This window comes from Cydia pomonella, chromosome 8 (genome assembly GCF_033807575.1).
Source record: "Cydia pomonella isolate Wapato2018A chromosome 8, ilCydPomo1, whole genome shotgun sequence".
Taxonomy (NCBI): domain Eukaryota; kingdom Metazoa; phylum Arthropoda; class Insecta; order Lepidoptera; family Tortricidae; genus Cydia; species Cydia pomonella.
Genome location: NC_084710.1, coordinates 6,781,883 through 6,804,413, shown reverse-complemented (window position 1 = coordinate 6,804,413; position 22,531 = coordinate 6,781,883).

Genomic DNA, 22,531 nt, shown 5'->3' with positions numbered 1-22,531 from the left:
ATAAGACAAGCCCCGAGCAAGTTAGCTTTGAAGCGGTTGCTACATAATTATGTGCTGAAACAAGAGTTCGAGTAGCGTCCATCATATATATTATGGAGTATGTACGAAATATTTAGTATATTAATTACACATATTTTAGTATTTTTATTTGTGTAAAACTTGATAAAATACATATAAATTTATTTTATCAAGTTTTTTCTATTGTATTCGATAGTTCTAATAAATATCTTCTTTCTTTCTACTTGCACCATTTTTACATGTCTCTGTTTAGCCCGTTGTTTGACTGGTAGAGAATGCCAGTCCGCCATTTGTACATTATTAATGTATTTTGGGCAATAAAGTTAAAATAAATAAATAATTTATTTATTTATTGGGGAATAAATAAATAAATAATTTATTTATTGAGGGACGAATGTTACTCACGTCCGCGGGATATACCTACTTACCAGAACCCTGCACATGTCCTCTGGATGGTGTGAGCTGGTGATGAAGTGACAAACCTGAGGCGAAACATATAGGCAAAGATTGCAAGAATTGCGATGAATACATTTGGAAATAAATAATAAACAGTCTAAACAAATAACATCCTACATTTTTTCATCATACTGTATCTGTAAGCTTGATATCGTACTCTTAAAAGGACAAGGTGGTATCTCCCTACCAACATTCATCAGATATGGCTTTTTTCCACTGAAACTGCGCTTTGTCTGTATTGTCAGTGCAATGAACAGATGACCGTTGTTCTTGACCCTAAGATTCTATGAATTCATGTTATCATGGCCTGTTGTTGTGTGCTTTACCTCGCTATTAAACAATAACACGGAATATAGTCCAGTTCCAGAAAAGCGATTAAAATTGTTTATGTTTTCAATAATATTTTTTTTTATTGTACACTATATTAAATTCCCTGTTTTTGATGAGTTTTACGTAAGCAAAAGTATTAATTTCGATTAGGAGTTTAGCGTATTCTAAAACCCATAAATAAATTATTTTTGGAAGCAATCAATATTCAGTAATCAAGTTCTTAATAATTATTCAATGTGAGTATATTTTCATTATATTCTAACATAATATTTCTGTAGCTCGGCTTAATATTTAGTTTAATTGTCAGACACATTTTACAAAATAAAAGTTAACGGGTACATATATATATCGAAGTTTTCTTATTTGTGTCTTCAGTATTGGAAAAATGTATTCCGCCTGTAAAGAGGTACAGCGTAAAAATTAGTTTTAGCTTCTCTTAACTTTGCTTTGTCTACAGAAAGGCGTAAATGAGTTAACCATACAATCAAATGTGTAGTAAATAAATACTGCAGCTATACAGCTATGTAGAACATACTCGTAGCTAATCTTCCTCCTGACTTACCATTTTTGACTTTGACCCAAATACTCTAGCCAAGTACTCTAGTAGAAACTTTAAACGTAATCAATTACGTTATAACGTCTGGCAAGTTTTCGAGGCCTAACCCCATCCATAGCTGCTACCGCAACGTAAACGTGGGCAAACAAAATCGCTACCAATCCAATCTAACTTCTATTCAATCCGAGCAATTCATTTGCAACAATATAGGGTTATACTAACTGTAGGTTCATGCAAATAGATGTTTTGTGACTTCACACGCTTTTAGCTTTATTACTCCTACTTTATTTATGCGCTTTTCCTAGCGGTTGCTCGTAATTCTCGTTTCTTGGAGAAAACTTCGGTAAATAACGCTTTTTAGCAAGTCTTAGCAGCTAAGGAATGTTTATTGCTCGGTAAAGTAGTAAGGCAATATCGCATTAGCAAATAGTGGGAAAAATAAGCGTGATTTTCTTAACGTTTAAATGTTGGTCGGGTTATTAGGGCACACGGTGTGTAAATTATAAGCATAATAAATTAAATAACAAATAAAAACATATTGGAGATTAACACATGCAAGTGGTAGGTAATCTGGATGGAAAAAAGCTTGCGTTATTCTTGTAAAGCACATGGTGGTTTAGGTATTTCTTATGTCATTATAACTATTTCCAGTGATGAAACTAATTAAAATGTTTGACTCACACGACTTTCAATATTGTGTTCAGATTCGGAGACATGAATGAAATTTCACGAAAGGGTCCCGTGCAGCTTGTTGTTCACGTTGCTTTTACAGTAAGCGATTGTTCTAAAAGCAATGTAAAGGCAAACCAATATAAGTTTGATCTCCAATAAAGTACCCTATACTTTACCTTATGGGCTTTGGGTTTTTAAGTTCTTAATATGTATATGTTTTTTATCTATAATTTTTTCTTGTCGTAGCACAATCATGCGTTGTTGCTGACAACGCAGCAATGCTGCTTGCAGTACAAAATGAAATATGTATTAAGGGCAGGTGTGCCATTTGCCAAGCACGATCGAGTCGATGGCACGGTCGGGCCAGAATCAGTATAATAATAGTTTTAGCAGACAATTTAACGGTAGATATGAAATAAAGAGGAAATAACTAGAATATTTTAAACCTGACAATACAATACTTCATAAGAAATATTCAAAACAAACATAGGTATTGCTAAATTTATATGGTGGCAACGTACACCGGGGCACTTATCGATGCATCAGAAATATCAGAATGAGCTACATGTATAATTATTAATTATTTGACGTTTGTAACCATCCTTCGAATGCAATATAGGTAATATATGTAAAATATTACCTGCTCACGTTTCTTCTTCTCTTCTTATCATACCATTTTCTTCCATTGACTCAGGTCCTGGGCAGCTTAGGTAACCTCCTTCCACCCCATCCCCAATACACCCAAGTCTTGCTCCACGGAACGGCGCCAAATAGATTTAGGCCGACCATATTTCCGTTTACCGGGCATCTTCCAGGTCAGGGCCACCTTGGATATTCTGCTCACGTTTAGCTCAATTAATTTATACTCTTTGTTGTCGGCCTGTATTCACATATCCCGAAGTCACATTTATGTACATTGGTTCTTGACTTTCTTATCGTCGCTCGCGGAAGCGTTGCGAATAAACGACCAGCCCGAAGCGAGTTCAAAGCATACCGGCCCCGCTGATTCGGAGGTTAAATTAACGCTATACTTTTAAGGATTACAAATATGCCCAAAATGTCCCTTTCACAAAGCTTTGCCTGCACGCATACTTTGGGGGACAAAAAATATTGAGCGTGTGGTTTGACTATATCCGCGGTTTACTTTATTCCACTTTGTAACCGGTATGGTTGTTCATATCCTATACTGTAAAGCGAGCAATGTTCCAGCTATTCAGGGGAATGGTCTAATGTCAACTAGGCCCAGTTTCCCCTCTATGTTTGAAGAACAGGGTTGTCGGTTTTATAAAAACATCAAATTAGAGTGTGCGTTGGACTCGCAGATCTCAAACACCCAAGTGCCGCGCGTAAGGTTGCGTTTAAATTAAAAACATGCCAATTAAGGACCTGCTCCCGGGTCACCCCGAACCCGTCACGACAAGCATGGCGAGGGTTTTTTTAGGCGTGGCGAGGCGGCAATGCTATTGGTTGATTCGCAGTAAGGTAGGCACTTCTATAGGAAGTTTATGTCAGTTACAAAGAAAAGTTTTTTTTTTCATAATCATACTTGAACTTATACGTTTATATAGTACCTGATATTATAAATACATCAATGAATAATAAGTATCAATTCTTCGCTAAACCGATAATAAACTGTAAAAGACACTAAAATTAAAAGTAAAAGCGCATAGAAAAATGTTAAAAAACTGTATATTTTCATTTCATTGTATTTGCTTTCATTTTAAAACTTGAAATAAGCATTGACTGTTAGTAATTATTTCTACTTCAGAACATAACGCCCTCACATTAGAGGCAATTGTCGTCAAGCTCACCATACTTATTAACCTATCGAATGAGCTAATGGTTTTACGGATACTGGAAAGCGATATGTAAATGTACTACATACCTATACGAGGCCTGGATGTTAGTGAGATGACGATATGAGTTGTGCTGGTGTCCGACTTTATTACCTACATATAACATGAGTATCACATGATTATCCACCTGGTTTCTTGAGCTTAATAGTCGCCTCCAAACCTCCCCTTATAGCGACCCCTTTCCTCACACAAAGTTTACCTTAAGTTCATATTAGCCTCACTGGATCACTGTTCACTCTGAGTACTGATAACGTTGGTCACAATATACTAGAGACACATCATTATTCTAATAACACCATAAGAACGTTCTTGACTTGATCTAAAAGCAAATATCACTGCCGCGTCGATCTGTTCGCACACAACCTCCTTTTTCCTACTGTCGTTCTCATCTACCCTCTCACCTTCCCTCAAAAAATCCCAATAACCTCGAAGCGGTTACTTAAGTTAAACGTGACTACTAGCGCCATCTACTCCATGACGTTGGCAAATATTAGCGGGTTCGCAATACGTTGGCGACACTCCCGCCCAGAAAGAAAATGCTACTCTTAATTGAAATTAGATGTCTATAGGCAAACATATAAATAAATCAACAACTAGATAATAAGAACACTTGTGAATAACAATGTGTTTTCTCGAACCGCATGGTTCACCCTTTGCGTCGTGAATCGGCACGGCCTGAGACTTTGTGCAATTTCTGATGACGTTACAGAAATGTGCTGAGACACTGCGTTTCTGAGATCGATCCAATCGTGCATCTGGTCTGAGTTGAGTTGTGATTGTGAGTGATCTGTCTTGAGCTGATAAAGAACAGGATTCTGAGTCTGGTCTGAGCATTCATCAATGTTTGTGCTGAGCCAAATAATAACAGGATCCTAAGACTGATCTGAATACTGATCAATTTCCGTGCTAAACTGATTGAAAGCAGGATTCTGAAACTGGTGTGAGCGTCCATCGATGTCTGAGCTAAGCTGAGTGGGATCACGGCTGCGACCTGTCATATTTGGTCCATTACTGGTCTCTCCGTCAACCCATGACCAATGTTATTTCTTACACTCCAGCGCGTACGGTTCTCGATTGCTCCGAGCTGTCTCTAGTTGCAATTTAGGTCACGAGAAGAGACCGCGTCATGCGGCCCATGTGTCAGAGAGTGGCAATGCGATCTGATATCAAATATCGGTATTATTAAACAGTGAGAGCTCCGTTCGCGATAGGTTTATCCCATCTGTAACTACCATCTGTGATTCGCTCTGTCACTTTGTCACTTTGCTCTTTTGACATCGTTATTAACATAACCTATTTCACCACTTCAAGTGTCACAACTATTACTACAGCAGACGTAAACAACTGTAACTGTTTTGAACACTGCGACGACCGCGAGAACGAAAAGAACATACGTTTTTTATATGCAATGATAGTTACCACACAGACAAATGCGGCCATCTTATCCGAACGGGTGTATGTAACCTAAATTCCCACTACTTCTCTTTACTGAATATTACTCGCAGTAATCTACTATGTTAAGTATTCGCTTTAAATCTATTCGCTTATCCATTAAGGCCACTGTTGACATGTCCATCTCTGGGTGCACCCACTTCATGTCCGGCAGCCCTCCCCAGCCAAGGGAGAATCACGCTATTTTTATATAATCACAAATCAGAATGTAAAATAGAATCTATTTACAACTCGACCACACTCCTTTTTTTATGCTAATTGGACATTCAACAGACTTGTCAAATCAGGCTCCCACTTCGAACCGTCAAATCCAAAACAAGTGATGTGATATTCAAGGCACCTTTTCTTACCGTTCATTTCGATTTATCAAGCAGATATTGAGTCAAAATGAACTCTGTTTTTTTTGTTTGCAAAGTGGTTTTTATTCTTCTTATCATTCTCTGGTGCGTTTATATCGCGCCTGGTGTGAAATAATCTAGTTTAAATATGTTGGGACAGTCAAGTTGTCAGCAACAGTTTTAAAAGTATTATATCGCGTCCGTGATTTTATTCACGTCGATTTACGCATAAACATTTTTGCCACACTTTATTCTGTCTAAATTGAGCTACACTGATACCGCCTTTGGGGGGTGGATGCTGGCGAGTACCTCGGTATTAATTCAACGCATTCAAAATGCTTTTCTTTTCTGTTTCTTGCCGTTCTCACATCACACCATTTTTAAACCGTTATAACCTATTAAATATGTCTGCCAGACCTACCTTACACTTTGCATCATTGCTTTTTGGAGTCATTCGCGATTAACAGCCGTCTTATCTATTTGAAAAACTTAAGATTTCGAAGGGTCATATACGTGGTGTCCTCAGGCTTAACGGCACGCAACACAGTAAGTCCGCTTTTCGTGGCAGCTTTCGATATGTTTACTCTTTGATTACATCCCCGTGCACATGCATCAGTCCTGCTAAGGATGGTAGAAACAGCAATACATATACTGTACATCCGAGGTACCGATCCATCTTCCTCATTCCGATCAGATCTTAAATTAAGCAAAATATCGCCAGCCTTCCGCACCACAGTGTTTTAACTGCTGTGTCCATCAAATTGACCCAATCTGTTTCTTTTATTCACGAATAATCACTTCACAACTTTAACAACCATGCGAGACATATAGATGGGTACTCAGTAGCAAATTCTCAACGTGTGCCAATTAATAAAGAATACAGTGGGTGCGGCGTATACTCTTTAAGGCTTTGCGCTTTATTGACTTCGCATTCGCAAAGGCTTTTGATTTCTTTAACTGGAGTTAAATGTTCAGAGTTATGAGAAATGGGGATACCGTAACACGTAATCCTTTTATAGTTGAACGAGGAGTGCAACTGTTCACTGAGATCTGTGAATAGACAATGAGTATAGGAAGGTTGTGAGGGTGATGTCCAAGTTGGTGGCCAACTAATCAATAAACTCAGTTTTGCAGATGACATGACTATATTAGGTTAAGTGTCCGTGGAAAATGAATTTCGGTTCTGCTACAAAAGATTGGGTATGCCAGTAATGAGTCCATTTTCAGGATGCAGATCCATACCTTATGATCAATAGAAATGAGACGAAGATGATGCATGTCGATCTTCCTTGTAAAATTAAGAGAATCAATGAATTGCACGATCTTGAGGCAAGTTGTTGGTTTACTTGGTATTTTAAATAAGTGATGATGGCATCTGCGACTAAAAGGTGATCAGAAGAGCTCATGTGGCCAAAGCTGCGGTGAAACGACTCGCCAGGATATGCATATGGAATAACATAAAACAAGGATCAGACTAATGCGGGCGCCTTGGTTTCTCGATCATATTCTTTACATGTCCGAAACCTAGACCATTGAAACTGAAACCCATCATAGGACAGATGCATTTGAGATATGATGCTGGCGAAGAAAGCTTGAACGTTACTACGGTGCAACTGCTTCAACTCTTGACAAACTCGACATCACCGAGGTTATCCACTGTTAGTACCCATAGCGTTCTTAGTTTCTTCGGCTATCGAGGCCGAACCAAGAAAGGAAGAGCCAAGGAAGCGTAGGGATGGACGTATGGTCACACGTCGTTGGGCGAACAGAATAACATTAAAGATAAATCCACATTACAGGCTAGCATACACCGCCCAAGAAAGAGCGGCTTCGAGTGCACTGGTGAAGAACCACACAGGACAGGTGTCCACAGTGACTTATGACGATACGGCAACGAATAAGACTTTGATAAATCTGTCTTGTGACTATTGCTACTGTAGGAGTCGTACATAAAACAATTAAGGCTCCTCTTCCCGCAAAATACCGTAAAACTAAGTTATTCAGAACCATATTTTATATTAAACATTGATACTTTCTGAGCAGCAAAAAACATATAACAATCTACAAGATATGACCAACGATATATTTTTCTGGAAATCTATTTTAATTTACACAACTATATTTCTTTCAGTTAGATCGGTATTACTTCTGCAAAAATATGGAACTTTACAATCATTCTCACAAGACACTATAAAATGATTTGGTTTTCTTGCTTTTTGCAATTTCATAAAACTATGCCTCAATTTCTAAAAACAATAAGCCTAAATTCCGCCTAGATTCCTACCATTACCCCCCTCTGCGGAGGCAGTGCGAGGCAAGTCGTATTGCTAGACGGACCTGTGCTGCATTGCACGCGCGAGCAAGCGATATTCTATTTCGAACGCATAGCTCTGCGCGCTCGATCTTTTGCAGTGGGTGGTGCGGTGAGGGGTATAAAGCTCCGCCCACACGCGCGAGGTCATTGGCGTCGAGTGCAGCCTTAACACTACGATATTTCACGGCAATATTAAAATGAATCAAGAAAGATATCGAACTTCCTTATATGACATCTGATTCTAATTGTGATTATGATTCTTGGGATCATAGTGTAGCTCCAGTCTGCATTTCAATCCGATTAAATCTGATAAACAAGCTAACAAGCTGAGGTGTCCCGATCAATTATTATCAATAATTATTTGGCTTATGATTAATCTCTTCCTTTTAAAGGTTTAATGGTCTGAGCTTTTGCATACTAAAATAATTAATAATAAAGTCCTTTTTATTGTTTCTAAAGATGATATTATACAAAATAGATGATATTATATCTGAATTACTTCTGTCATTACATTTATTAAAATAACACAATACTTGAGAAATTCTGATCTTATTTAGAAATGTATCCACCATGGTCTTCTACCGCCTTTGTAATTATTACTATGAGTATGAAGGTTGAAGGTACTTAATATGTACATCTACGACGAGTAGACTCGATTGAGTTGGCGACATCAATTAACATCTACTGCTCGATTCCACTTTCATTTAACAAAATTAAAATAGTTTTGCATGGCTAGTGACTATTCTTTAAATTATCTACCACTCCCTTACCTGTTTTTGTTGGAATAAAATACATAATAAAGAAACCACTAGCCCATTCAATTAGTATGCAATTCATTTGAAGTCTTCTCAATAATAATATATTTTAATATTTTTAACCCTAGGTTTGGGTCATCGCATGTACATGACATAGATACATACACAATTCAGAAGTTAAGTTAATATTTATCTAATTAGTTTATATCAAATCGCTAATCTGTGACTGTCCACACTATGAATCAATGGTTGAATAATAATAGGAAGTCCTTATACCTACAGGGTATGGCTTAGGTGCAAACATATATATTATAATAGCCTGGTGGCTTATAGTAAACAGTTTTGCGTTTGCAATTTACTGTTATACAAGTTGATATTTATTGATTCTCTGATGACAATCTCTAGATTGGAATGTTAATTGGGATTGAATCAAGATACTGTGCTGAGTTACATGAACAGAAAAAGTAAGTGAATATTATTTAAACATAATATTTATATTCGGCAGTTTTTTATTCGTTTACAATCCTTTTAACCGTTTATTTTTTAGGACAGCAATATCATGCATGCCAACTGTTAAATCTAGCGAGAGCCCCATATTGGCAGTTTGCTGGTGCCATTGGAGTGGCTGCGCGATTCTGATTGGGTCTCAATGATGGTCCTGGTCCTTTGAGTTTGGGTAGCCATGTACATATTATGACATCAAATTGTAATCTGATTTCAAGTGCCTCCTGCATTTTCATTAAGGCACGTTACAGGTTACTACATCTAAATGATACCTATAACTTCTAAGAAACCAACCCGTACCAATACCTTACAACTGTAACAACAAACAACAATGAGGCAAGACATTCCTTAACATCTCTTATGTTATGAGTGGTTCTAGTCCTTCAAACGAAGTGAAAGGGTTGATTTCGAATTTTGAATTACACGCAATGCGAATGCTTCTGATTTTAGCTTAGTGAAGATATGGATGCGCAAAACATACGATTATAATAGCCTAGTTTGGTTGTTTGGAAGATGTCGCTCTTCAGCGATAAGACCGCTTGTTGTGCACCATAGTTTGAGTTATGTGCTTAATCTGTATGTTATTTTCGTTTTTATATTGGTGAGCAACAAAGAATATTTGTACTGTATTATTTTATTAATCTTGATAAAATAAATTTTGTTTCATTCTAAGAGAATATTTATGGATCATATAAGTATATCGAACGAATGTTAAATCTGGTTCCTACCTAATACGTTAAACATGATACATTCGTTTTCTAAAAAGACACGCAGTATAAATTGTTTCCATCCACCACGCACACTTGCGCACACAACGAGTCAAATCAGGGCTGAGCTGATAATTTGTGATAAAGCGGATATTCTGCAAGCAATGCGTGTTATACAAAGCATCATTCATAAGAGATTATGGTCCTTTTCACAAAATGTTATAAACACCAATATAACTAGATCCCGAAGTTACAGAAAATATACCAAATCGGGGGTCAGACCTAAACTGGTTTGTAAGCAACAACAGTCGGCAAGGCATTATATCACTATCCGCATGATAAATAAACTTTAAATTTGATACTATTAACTATAACAACTATTCCGCCAAACAGAACAATGAATGAGAGATTTTGATTCTTATTATTTTAATATTAAAATGTTAATTATTTTGTTAATGAATTGTTGATCAACAGCATGATTTGAATCTGTGATAAAGTCGCTGTTTGAAAGGATGTATCCTGGGTCACAACACAAATTGACCAGCAAATTTTAATTCAAAATGTCGTAAATGTTTATTAGTGCATGATTTTATTTAATTTATATCAAAGATTGGTCAGGCAACTAAATCTAAACACGTAGGTAAAGTACCTTGTCCCCTACATAATCAAATATAAATATCAAAATTAACATAACGTATAGGTACCTAAATATAGATTATAGTTAAACCTCTTGTTTAACTTAAACTTAGGTTTGAGCAGTTTGACCTGTTAGGTATGAGCAGGTATGGTAATGGCACCATTCATTAGACATTTAAGAGAACAATTGGATAATTGCTGACACTTCACCGATAATTGAAAAATTTCTACCGCTTTGGGCGTTAAAATTTGAGTTGAATGTCCTTTCACCTTTTATTATTTTCGACATGTTTAATGAAATATGTAGTTAGGTACTTGGTTTCAATATAATGAAATGTGAGACTTAAGAGTTCTAAGGCTCTTGTTGAAGGTAAAATGTTACTAAGTCAGTGTTTAAAAACTGATGATAAATACTTGTTTTATAGGATTTATAGTAAACACGAATTACGAATGTTTACTGAGACTTACCTGATTCATAAATGATTACTGATTACCTTTTATTATTCAGTAGAGATAACTATATTTTCTGATGTGACAATCTTTGCCACTCTCTCATTCTTTTAACATAGAAATGTTGAATCTGTTTAGTAACGTCACATATAATCATGAGCGTAAAAGTAAAATCTTGAGCGTTGCGAGTGTTTCAAGGCACGTGAGTTGAAAACAAACTTTGCTGCTCTGGTAAAACATAAACATTTTTATCACATCAATTATTGTCAAATACTGGTTCTAAAACATAAAAATTTAAATATTTATATCATTCAAAACCATAACATGAAATTCCATTCCATTCCACTGCTTATAGCTGCTATAGGGCTAATAAACACACTGTTTTCAAAGATTAAAGAGAGCTTTTTAATTCAGACTACCCTTTGTCGCAAAATATTAATAATCGTGAAAGTATGTATTTATATATCTGCTTTTTATAAACTATATTATGATACCTACTGACACTTGCAATCTCTTGTATATCAAAGAGCAAGAATGTTCAGTTAAAATGTATGTAGGTACTCACTCAATTGCCTATGTGCTCAGGTGAACCACTAACATTCGCCTGCTGAATACCTTTTTGGTAGAAATAATATAAATATGGGCTTCATGGTTGAAATAAAACATTAAATTGAATTAAATAAACCAAATATTGTAGCTCTTTAGTTGTACGCGCGTAAATAAATTGACTTTTCATATGTTAGAGATAAATATATGTTACTTTTGATGATGATAACAGTGCATGTGAATAAAAATTCCCAGCATGCTCCACCATGTCGTCAAGCTCACCATACTTATTAACCTATCGAATGAGCTAATGGTTTTACGGATACTGGAAAGCGATATGTAAATGTACTACATACCTATACGAGGCCTGGATGTTAGTGAGATGACGATATGAGTTGTGCTGGTGTCCGACTTTATTACCTACATATAACATGAGTATCACATGATTATCCACCTGGTTTCTTGAGCTTAATAGTCGCCTCCAAACCTCCCCTTATAGCGACCCCTTTCCTCACACAAAGTTTACCTTAAGTTCATATTAGCCTCACTGGATCACTGTTCACTCTGAGTACTGATAACGTTGGTCACAATATACTAGAGACACATCATTATTCTAATAACACCATAAGAACGTTCTTGACTTGATCTAAAAGCAAATATCACTGCCGCGTCGATCTGTTCGCACACAACCTCCTTTTTCCTACTGTCGTTCTCATCTACCCTCTCACCTTCCCTCAAAAAATCCCAATAACCTCGAAGCGGTTACTTAAGTTAAACGTGACTACTAGCGCCATCTACTCCATGACGTTGGCAAATATTAGCGGGTTCGCAATACGTTGGCGACAGCAATCTAGGCAATCATAGTACGAGCCATAACCATAGAAGCAAAGAGCCATTCACGCGGAGTGGATCACTAGTGACTGGCGATTCACGAAACATTCCTTTATCACAAGCTGTTGACAAATGTAATTTGATGTAAAATGTCAATACGGGTATGCCACACTTACCCGTATTGATTTTATGTATCTGCACAAAAGAAACTATACTAAGACGAAGAAAGACAAGGACAACACGGAAAGGGACATGATACCTACATAATAACGAAGTATATAGCTCGTTGTTATAGATGGCACTATTTAATGTACCGTTTCGATTCAGACCACACCATCTGGGCAGCAACATTGATCTTGACAATTGCGGCAGTAATGTCGCGATGCAATAGGTACTGCTGTAGAAATGGAGGCGTCAAAAAGGCCTTATATCAAGAAATTTATATTAAAAGGTCTAGCAGGCTAAGGAAGGAGAAGTGGCCCCTGTGACGAATATCGGATTTTTATAATGTCATTTGTTGGCTATCTTATATATAGAAACACCTTAACTTTCAGCCCCCTATCTTGAACCGTCACCGAGATAATGTCAAAAACGTCATTTTATGGACACATTTTTCAAAGTCGTTTTTCTCCTGAACTGTATAAGGTAGAGCAATCAAAAATAATGATTAAAATGTCAGGGATTTTTTTGATAGCTCTTTTCAACAAGTATTTGTTTGTTTCACCAATTACATTGAATTGAGTTTTCGCATGGTAGTAGCTAATACTATTTGAAGTTTATGTGATTTTTGCCATAGGTGTACCTTTACAAATACTTGTTGAAAAGAGCTGTCAAAAAATCTCTGACATTTTAATCATAATTTTTTCAGGGAATTACATATTTAAAAAAATCTGAGTTATACTCCTACTTATTCTTTGTAGAATTGTAGCTATGATTTGGTTTGATTGCTCTACCTTATATAGTTCAGGAGAAAAACGGCTTTGAAAAATGTGTCCATAAAATGACATTTTTGACATTATCTCGGTGACGGTTGAGAATAGGGGGCTGAAAGTTAAGGTGTTTCTATATTATAATATAGCCAACAAATGACAGTATAATCCGATATTCGTCACAGGGGCCACTTCACCTTTAGCCTGCTAGACCCTTTGACATTTCTGATTAGAGATGGGTCGTGGTGTAAGTTTGTAAATATGTTCCTGAGTCATAGATGTTTTCTATGTATTTAAGTATTTGTGTAAGAATGTCCCTATAATATTTATTTATATTATCAGGGATCACATAAACGCTGGTCTCCTAAGGCACTATGTTCAGTTAGCTTTGTATAAACCGCCCCACTCGAGTGCTAAATCAAGGATTATCCTCAACACAAGGCAATTAGAGCAGACAATTAATGCCCGCCTCATTAGAAGACAATAGCATTTAGGATGCTTGGTCAGCATGCGTCTTTTAGAGGGAAGGGAAGGGAGTAAAATAACAGACGTAAAGTGACTTATGTTGTCATAAACAAATAAATATTATGGAGCAATCGGATGGCAACTGCATCTGCTTTACTGTTGCGGCATTAGTGCACTGTCAATTTCCTTGATGAAATCAGAATGAGGATGATATTTAAGGATGCTTAGTGAGCATGCGTATTTTTATGCATCTTGTATATTTTATGGGACAATAATTATACACAAGACCATCATAGAAGGGAAAGTCGAAGGAACGAGGAAAAGAGGAAAGCCAAGAAGGACATACATGGACCAAGTGAAGGAGAAAGTGAACATTTTGTCGTGTCAGGCTGTCAAAGAAAAGGTCAAGGAAGAAATATCTGGAGATTGCTTCACCGACAAGAGCGCAGCTCTTAAATTTCTGATTATGAATATACACACATCTACCAGGTCCTACAGTGAAGTCAAAAAGGCTTTTGTTACAACTGTTGACTAATAATATCGACGTAGATAGACGTATTAATAGGACAAAGGTCATTTCAAAGGAATTTTACTCGCGTGAACGCGCGATCAAAAATATTGAATTCAATTGTCCTCCCTAGGGAGTTATATTTTTTTCTTTAATTATGTCACTTATTCATACAAACCAAGTAGCATAAATGAGTTTTACTTTTAAAATACTTACGTTTATAATTTAATATTTTTGTTTATATTTAAAATTATTTAATTTGATTACTTAATTTATTTATATTTATTTTAGGTACTAACATAGTAATTTAAGTATAATAATTGTAACTAACAAAATATGGATTGTGTCGTCCGAAATAAATGATTTTTATTTTATTTTTATTTATTATGGCAACAAACAGTCATTACATCAAAAGATACAATAAATGGACTACGGGGAAACAGTGCCGAAACATTTTTCAAGTGATATTATGGAAACCTTTAACAGCCGTTTAAAATATTTTTACATAATTTTCAATCGTGGCTGAATGCTGAATAGGTCCTGTGCCTTCGATGCCTCACCTGCCAAGAAATTACAAAATGGCGGACGAATGTTTGATATGTCACCGTATTTAAGAATTATTTTGCTTAAAATTTTTATTTATTTACAATAACGTTACAGCTATCATGACAGTTGCCCAATGCGATAGTGTAGCAAATATTAGCCTAGGTGCATAAATATAATTAATTCTAAGAACTATAACATATTAAAACGATGATTAAAACCGATAGCGTCTACATGATTCAAACCAAACGACGCGTCAAAAGTATTATCTAATAGTTTACCAAAATATATATATAACTGTAGATATATCCTATTTGGAAGTCTTTCAGATTCTTTTGGTATTGTTGCATCCACTACTAATATTTATGTTGACTGACAACCATATTTATACCGAAATATAAGTAATACAGCCAAGATATACATATAACCGTTAAAAAAGGATCAAAGAGGAGACTAATCCAGGAAGACCAAAGACAAAGTCCAACGAAACCACTTTTATTAATGAGCAACTATTTCGAAGCTAGCACATAAGTAAAAGGCAACCGAGCGAAAAATGTACCAAAAGGGGCATGAAATAAAAATATTCGTATACCGATAGGCGAAGAACACACGGGGCGGTGCGGCAGAGTGCGGACGAAGCTTTGTATGACAGTTGTTGACAAGGCTACGTGTAAACAATATCTACCCTTTTCTAAAAGCTTAATTAAAAGAGATATATCTCTATATATTGAAGACCGGTCGGGCCTAGTGGGTAATGACCCTGCCTATGATGCCGATGGTCCTGGGTTCGAATCCCGATAAGGGCATTTATTTGTGTGATGAGCACAGATAATTGTACCTGAGCCATGGGTGTTTCTGTGTATTTGTATGTTATATATATCGTTATGTAATATATACCTACAAGTCTTCTTGACATTACCGCGGGACTTCGTCATCTGTGTAATAATGTCTTATAATATTTATTTATATGCAGAATAATTAGACAGTGGCAGATACTTTCGAGCGTTGTTTCCGCAAGCCGCAAAATTGCATGGCCACTTTATAAGGTGTCCATGCCATTTTACAGCTTGCCGTACATACATTTAGGTTCTCCTCCTCGTCGCTACGTTTCCTTATCCTTTTCCTTCTTGAGCCGTATTCTTCCTTCATGAGGGTCGTGATACTACTCGTCAGACTACCCGTCAAAAGTATATATGTAATGTATGTGTCTCTATCTAATAACTTACTAAAATAATCAAATATTCTCTAAATGTATAAAAATTACATTGTGACAGATACTTTTGAACTCAAACTAAATACCTATTTGGAAACGTACTTATTCCAAGGTGGCAGATACTTTTGGAGCATGGCAAATACTCGAACAACAGATGCTGACGGTACAGTAAGTAAAAGCTTGTCGATCGACCGCAAAACGCCGCAAACAACGTCTCGTGTGATTTCCTTAGGCTTTCCCAGTAGAATCTGTTTCACAAAGTGCCTGTTGCTCGCACCGTATATTTCTTTAACACTATGCCTCTCAAAGAGAGCAGTGGAGCGAGTAATACTCTGTACGAGATACGTGCTCGTGCGGCATTAGTTTTCTCTTTATGACATTACTGTCATTAGGAATGCGTTGGTATGTTTGTTTCCTGTTCTAGATTTTTTTTTAAAGTTAGTTTTTATTCTTTATTTCCTATCATTTTTTATGTATTTTTTGCAACAATTGACGGAAATGTTAAATCATTTTTTTAATGCAGGGGAAATGAGTAAGCATCCGTATACGCTCAATATGCTCGAGTTGCATCTCTTTCTTTAATATCACAAAGTGACATAGCCATTTTTACGCAAATACAACAGCCAAGTATGTTGATTTTATTTTAGTTATCTAATTTAGAGACAGTAACTTAAAGGAAATTGAAATTAAATGTAGGTACAAATCTCGGGAAATCGGTCCATCCATTTAACAGATATGATGCCACAGACAGACAGACATTGGCGTCGATCTTATAACACCTCTTTTTGCGCCGGGGTTAAAAAGAAATCAAAATCAGCCCAATAAAAACAAACGTATCACCAAAACCCTATTATCTTATTACATTCATGATTCACGAAACTTAAAACGCGTTTAAAACTTTGTAATTAATTACTCTAAAATTACTGCTATCCGTAATCGTTAGAGTAATCCCCATTAGTCGCTGCTTTTATGTCGGCAAATATTTATGGCTCGATGCAAAAGGCGAAGATTAGTCTTGCCAAGACAAACGATCCTGTTCTTCTTACTTTCTTACATGACAAAGACGCAACTTTGCCGAGTCGACGTTTCAAGGGGGTTATTCTAGTAGCTTGCTTGGCGTGGAGGAGTCGAACGAACGAAAAAAAACTTGTATAGATAAATACAAATTTAGATAAATACAAATTATGTTATTCTTATAAAATTTTCGATAAAAAAGCAAATAGCTACCGTTTTAACCTTTTAACGGTTCATATAAAACATCGCCCCTTGAAAGCCCTAAAAATTCTGCATAAGATAAAAGTACAAAAATATTATGTTATAAGGTTACTTTTGCCGTATAATATCTAAGTGTTCCATATGAAAGGCTTTATACTTATTATTGTTATCTTATACATTTAGGTGTATACTATACAGTAACACATTATATATAGAGGGATCTTCACAAATAGGCCATTGACAGCACGCGGCGGTGAAAAATGTTCGGGTTGACAAAAATATTAAAAATTACATTAAATCCAATACGGTCCAATCTTCGGGCGCATTCGTGCGCGCTCGGTTTTCCTAGCCAACTCAGTCATATCCGATACTTGACGCCGGGAGGCTGCGCGCAGGCCGATCGCTCTCGCTTACATTTTAATTACGTTTTATGTGTACTTTTCTGTATTTCTTCTTCTACGGTGTTCTGTGCTATTTTCTTTCTTCCGTACTGTACTGACTATCTTCTGTGGACTGTGTTTAACCTATAATAAACTTTATAAATGTTAAACTACGGCATATTATTTAATAGCCCCATAGCTACAGAGTGAAAGAAAGATTTTTCGTTTTCATCCAAATTTGTATGGTGAAAATTCATTATTATGAAACGTTCCGAGCAACAGCGTCAAATCTATCGGCCAAAATGACTAGTTTGCGTGAACATTAGACTCGTCTCAACTCAACCAGCAGGTAGAATACTTGGCCAGAAATATTTCTGTTGTGTAAGTTTAATCTTGAGTTCCGACATCGCGGAATCGCGCCTTTAATCCTGGTTGTGACGACTTTATTCGTCTTGCAAATTGTTCCTTGTTTCCTTGCCGCTGTTTGGATGCGTAATATCTGAAAATTATTTTTTATGTAGGGACTGAAAAAATGAAGTGTCGGAATGAGCTTAATATTTTATGTTAGGAGCCCTGAAACTTGATACATCGCTTGGCTTTGAGCCTTGAATATGTGTTATATATTCGTCGTATGACAAGGTTTACACTGTCGGCCCGATTTGAAGAATGATTAAGACACGTTTAACATCCTGAAAAGATGTTTAAAAGATCGATAACTAAACGACATGTCAAAATTAGCGTTTATTTCGATTCTGCAGTGATCTCAATAAGATCTATCTACGATATTTCTAACGTCAAAGTGACATTCGTCAATTATATGACATACAAACAATATCTAAACGAGAACTTATCTAAACCAGAAAATATCGTTATCGTATCTCATTCTTCGAATCGGACCATGTGTATAAGTTTTACGATTCCTAATAGGTCTTTATTATTGTTGTGTTAAATCCCTCTGTGTGAGGTAGGAACAGCAGGAACCTAGGAATGCCCTTTAAGTAGGTGGAACGGCATCAAAACTGTAAGACATTAATTATTCGTGGCTTAGGAGCCCTATTCGATCATTCGGTCGTTCTTACTCGTATGTTCAGCTGCAGGGCCTGCAGGCGAGGCGAGATGTAAGTAGTGCGAGAAATTTGATAAGTAAATAATTAATAAAATAATCTTTTTTGGGTTTGTTACTGTTCTTCCCTTTTTCTCATAATGGCAACTTTGTTACTTATCAAAAAAAAATATACAAAATAGATAAAATATTTTTTACTTTGGTTACAAGTTATCCTTAGTCGTAATTAAAATGTGCTTTACATTGATAAACAATTGAAAAAAATACATAATTTACAAATATAAAAACCAAATAATTGCTGCTGGGGACAAAAACCCTGCAGTAAAAAGTAGAATGACCCTATTGCAACTTTGAGGTATATTACATGATTTACATGACATTGGTGATTATATCTAATTAAACAGGGTTTGTTTTCAATACTTTGCAAAATTGACTGTTTCATACATTTTGGTTGAGCAGATGTCGATGTTTTGTATAGGGGAGTAAATTTTTGTTGATTTGGTTGGTCCCAAGTATTCCAAGTAACTCAGTATGACCTATATATTCAGCTTACTATACTCTATATTTATCTCATTCGGTTACGAATAGCTGGACACTGTTAAATACAAATTAAGAACAAATTGGCCATTAATTGATATAATTTATTTGCTCCTCAGTTTAATGAAATAATCATTCGGTAATCGAGCTGCGCGTTCCGGGGCAAGGGAACATCGATATAAAATTAACTGGAAGTCTTTAAAAGTTTCGGCCATTACTTTCTCCAGGCGGGTATTGTGACTGGGAACTGAAGTCCATTGAGAGTTGGACAGAAGTTGTATTTAGAGTAGCTAAAATTCGAAACTCCGTAAGCGCGATGTAGAAAGTGCTAACGCCATCTGTTACGATCATAAGGCTCTACGTTGCCAGTAACAGAGGAGACGCCACATTTGTACAATTTAAATTTAAATGTAAATTTTATATATGTCGTCTGTACTGACGCGTCACCTAATAACATCTTAGGATAAAATATGAAAATGTATTCACTACAGCCATAAATAATAAATAATAAGTAATAGCTTGACAGCTGACAAGTTTTTGTTTTTTTTTCCTGCGATCATTCAGCAGAAGGCCAGTGAGTGTGGTGACAGTATAGTGGACATATGAGTTCGTGCTGTTTGTCGCTGCAAGTGTTAGGTGACCCAAACCCAAACACCACGCCACTATGGCAACCTACAACGATAGCGCAATACCTCCCCCTACCGGTTCTCTGGCATGCGCGAGCGTGCGACGCGTCGCGGAGCAGTACGCGAAGCACGGCCGTCGTGAACGCTGCTCGCACTGTTAGTGCTTGAGAAAGGAGACCTAGGCTAGTGTAAACCGTAGAATAAGTTTAAGTAATATCACAGTTTTGTTTCGAAAGCGCGTACTAAATTAAAAATGAAATATTTATAACACTGCCAAGTTTTGTAACTCTATCCCCCCGTCATTCGTCAATTAACCGAAGGCGAGAAAGTCCTTAATAGCAGCTTTAGTATAACGCGTCAACAGCTGGAAACTGTGTACACGCTCAAATAGATCTTAATTGGCGTGGCGACACAAATCATCGCGAGACCAAGGCACTGTGTTGCGTAGACTAGACACTACTCTGGAGAGCGGTAGAGAATATACTTACACCTACAGTTAGTCCGTCAGTCCATCGATAGGCAATAAATAGATATCGAGTAAGTCCTTAACAGCTGTACGCGTCGAGAGCTGAAATCTGCGTACGTGTAAACGCTCAAATAGATCTTAATTTTCGTGGCGGTACAAATCATCGGTATACCAATGCTATGTGTTCGAATAGGGGCGAGCAAAATTTTTAGTCTAATATTTGTTCATTATTAGTAAGGGTACTTAATTTCAGTTGTTAATAAAGAGCTACTATCAGAAGGATAATATTTTTCGACAACCCGCAGTATGATACCTTTTACCTGAAAACTTTACAAATGTTTTCTTCCAAGCCTAGGCACTATCGGCATTCCTGCTTGCTTCAAAGAAATTACCCCCGGTTTCCACTGGTACCTCAATAAATATTTCTTAAGTAGATTCTGTCTGCGACTTCGTTTTCGTAAAATAATGATTTCCGTGATAAAAACTATTCGATGTCTTTCCCCGCAACTTAGAATATTTTCATACCAAGTGTCGCCTAATTCTGTTAGAGGAAACTGACAGACAAAGAGATAGGGTTACTTTCGTATTCGCCTGCGTGAGATGACGAGATGATTATAAAAAACTCGCCTCGGGTCTCAAACTATCTCCTCACCAAATTTCATCTAAATCGGTTCAGTGGTTTAAGCGTGAAGAGGTAACAGACAGTCAGGCAGACAGAGTTATTTTCGCATTTATATCAATTCATACTAAGTAGGGATAGAGATGGTAGGGATTAGTAGGGATATAATGACGGATTCTGTCGCATCTACGCAGTTATTCTCTGAACCTTCCGAGTTTGTTTGTGATGGGCGTTGATAATCGCGTGTACGACGTGGGATTTCGTTATTTAATTGGCTACACTAATTTGTATTCATTTCAATTTGTACAATCGCGTGACATCAAAGAGGAATGAAACGTACAGTTACAACCTTTGATCAAAGTTGCGTAGGTTACTAAATTATACAAACAGCAAATTGAGTAGAGTAATTAAGTACCTCTAGGTACCAAATATTACCCTAAAATGCCTAGTTGAACGTGTGTCTGTCTGTCCGTCTGTCACAGTCTATTTGCTCCGAAACTACTGAACCAATTAAGTTGAAGTTTGATACACGTATGTAAGCCTGTGATCCAAAGACGGACATGTATCGTAAATACATAAAATTTTGTACTTTAGCGTGTAGCTGCGCTCTCTCGGAAAGGTTTACACGGAAGACCAGCGTCGAGACCCTTAGGTGGTATCTTGACATTAAGCTGAGTGGAGACCTTTTCAGTGACGCTTAATAATAAATTGATTCTGTCGTCTCATGTATTAGGTACCTAAACTTAAGCGTTTTCTGAATAAATTTCTTCTATTCTATTCTATTCTATTCTATAATACTTTAATCTATTTGAAACATAGGGGCACTTTTGGGCGTCAGATTAATATTGTTAAAAAATATGCGAAGTACGAAACCCTGGTGGCGTGAGTGCGACTCGCACTTGACCGGTTTATTTCTTGGGTTTTAAAGTCAGTCCTGTTTTGAAAACTAGCGCCAAAGATATGGTAAGTAGAATAGTTGTAAAGTCTGAAAAAAAGTAGTGCCCCGAGTTTGACAACTGTAGAAGATGGTGCTATGCGGCGCCATAAGATTTGGTACTATGTGGTGTACATTTTTTGAAAACCAGATTTGCCACATAATGTATGAATGAAGCCGTACCTACAATCGGCTGTCAAAGTCGTAGTAATTTTTTTCTTAGACTTCTTCCAAGTCTTCCGGTTCGAGCGCCATCTTGATTAATTCCTTTGTTTTTTGCTCATGAATATTGTTTAAAGTGTAATTTCGATTGCTTATTATACAGCAAACTAATGTATTAGTGTGTAAACACGTTTCAAGAGATTCACTGTATGAATGGAGAATTAATCTTGAAACGCGTTTAACCACCATTTTGGAGTCAACGGCCGATAGTCCACGTGCTACTTGTAAAGTCCAGCTATCCCTTTGCAAGAGCTTATAAAATCACCGTAATAAGCTGTCTTGTACTAACCGTACAATTTTAGTATTTAATGCTCCTAATACCTTGATACTGGCGACAAAGTCCCACTGGACTAAAGCCATAATTTTAAAAGAATCAATGACATCTTCTAA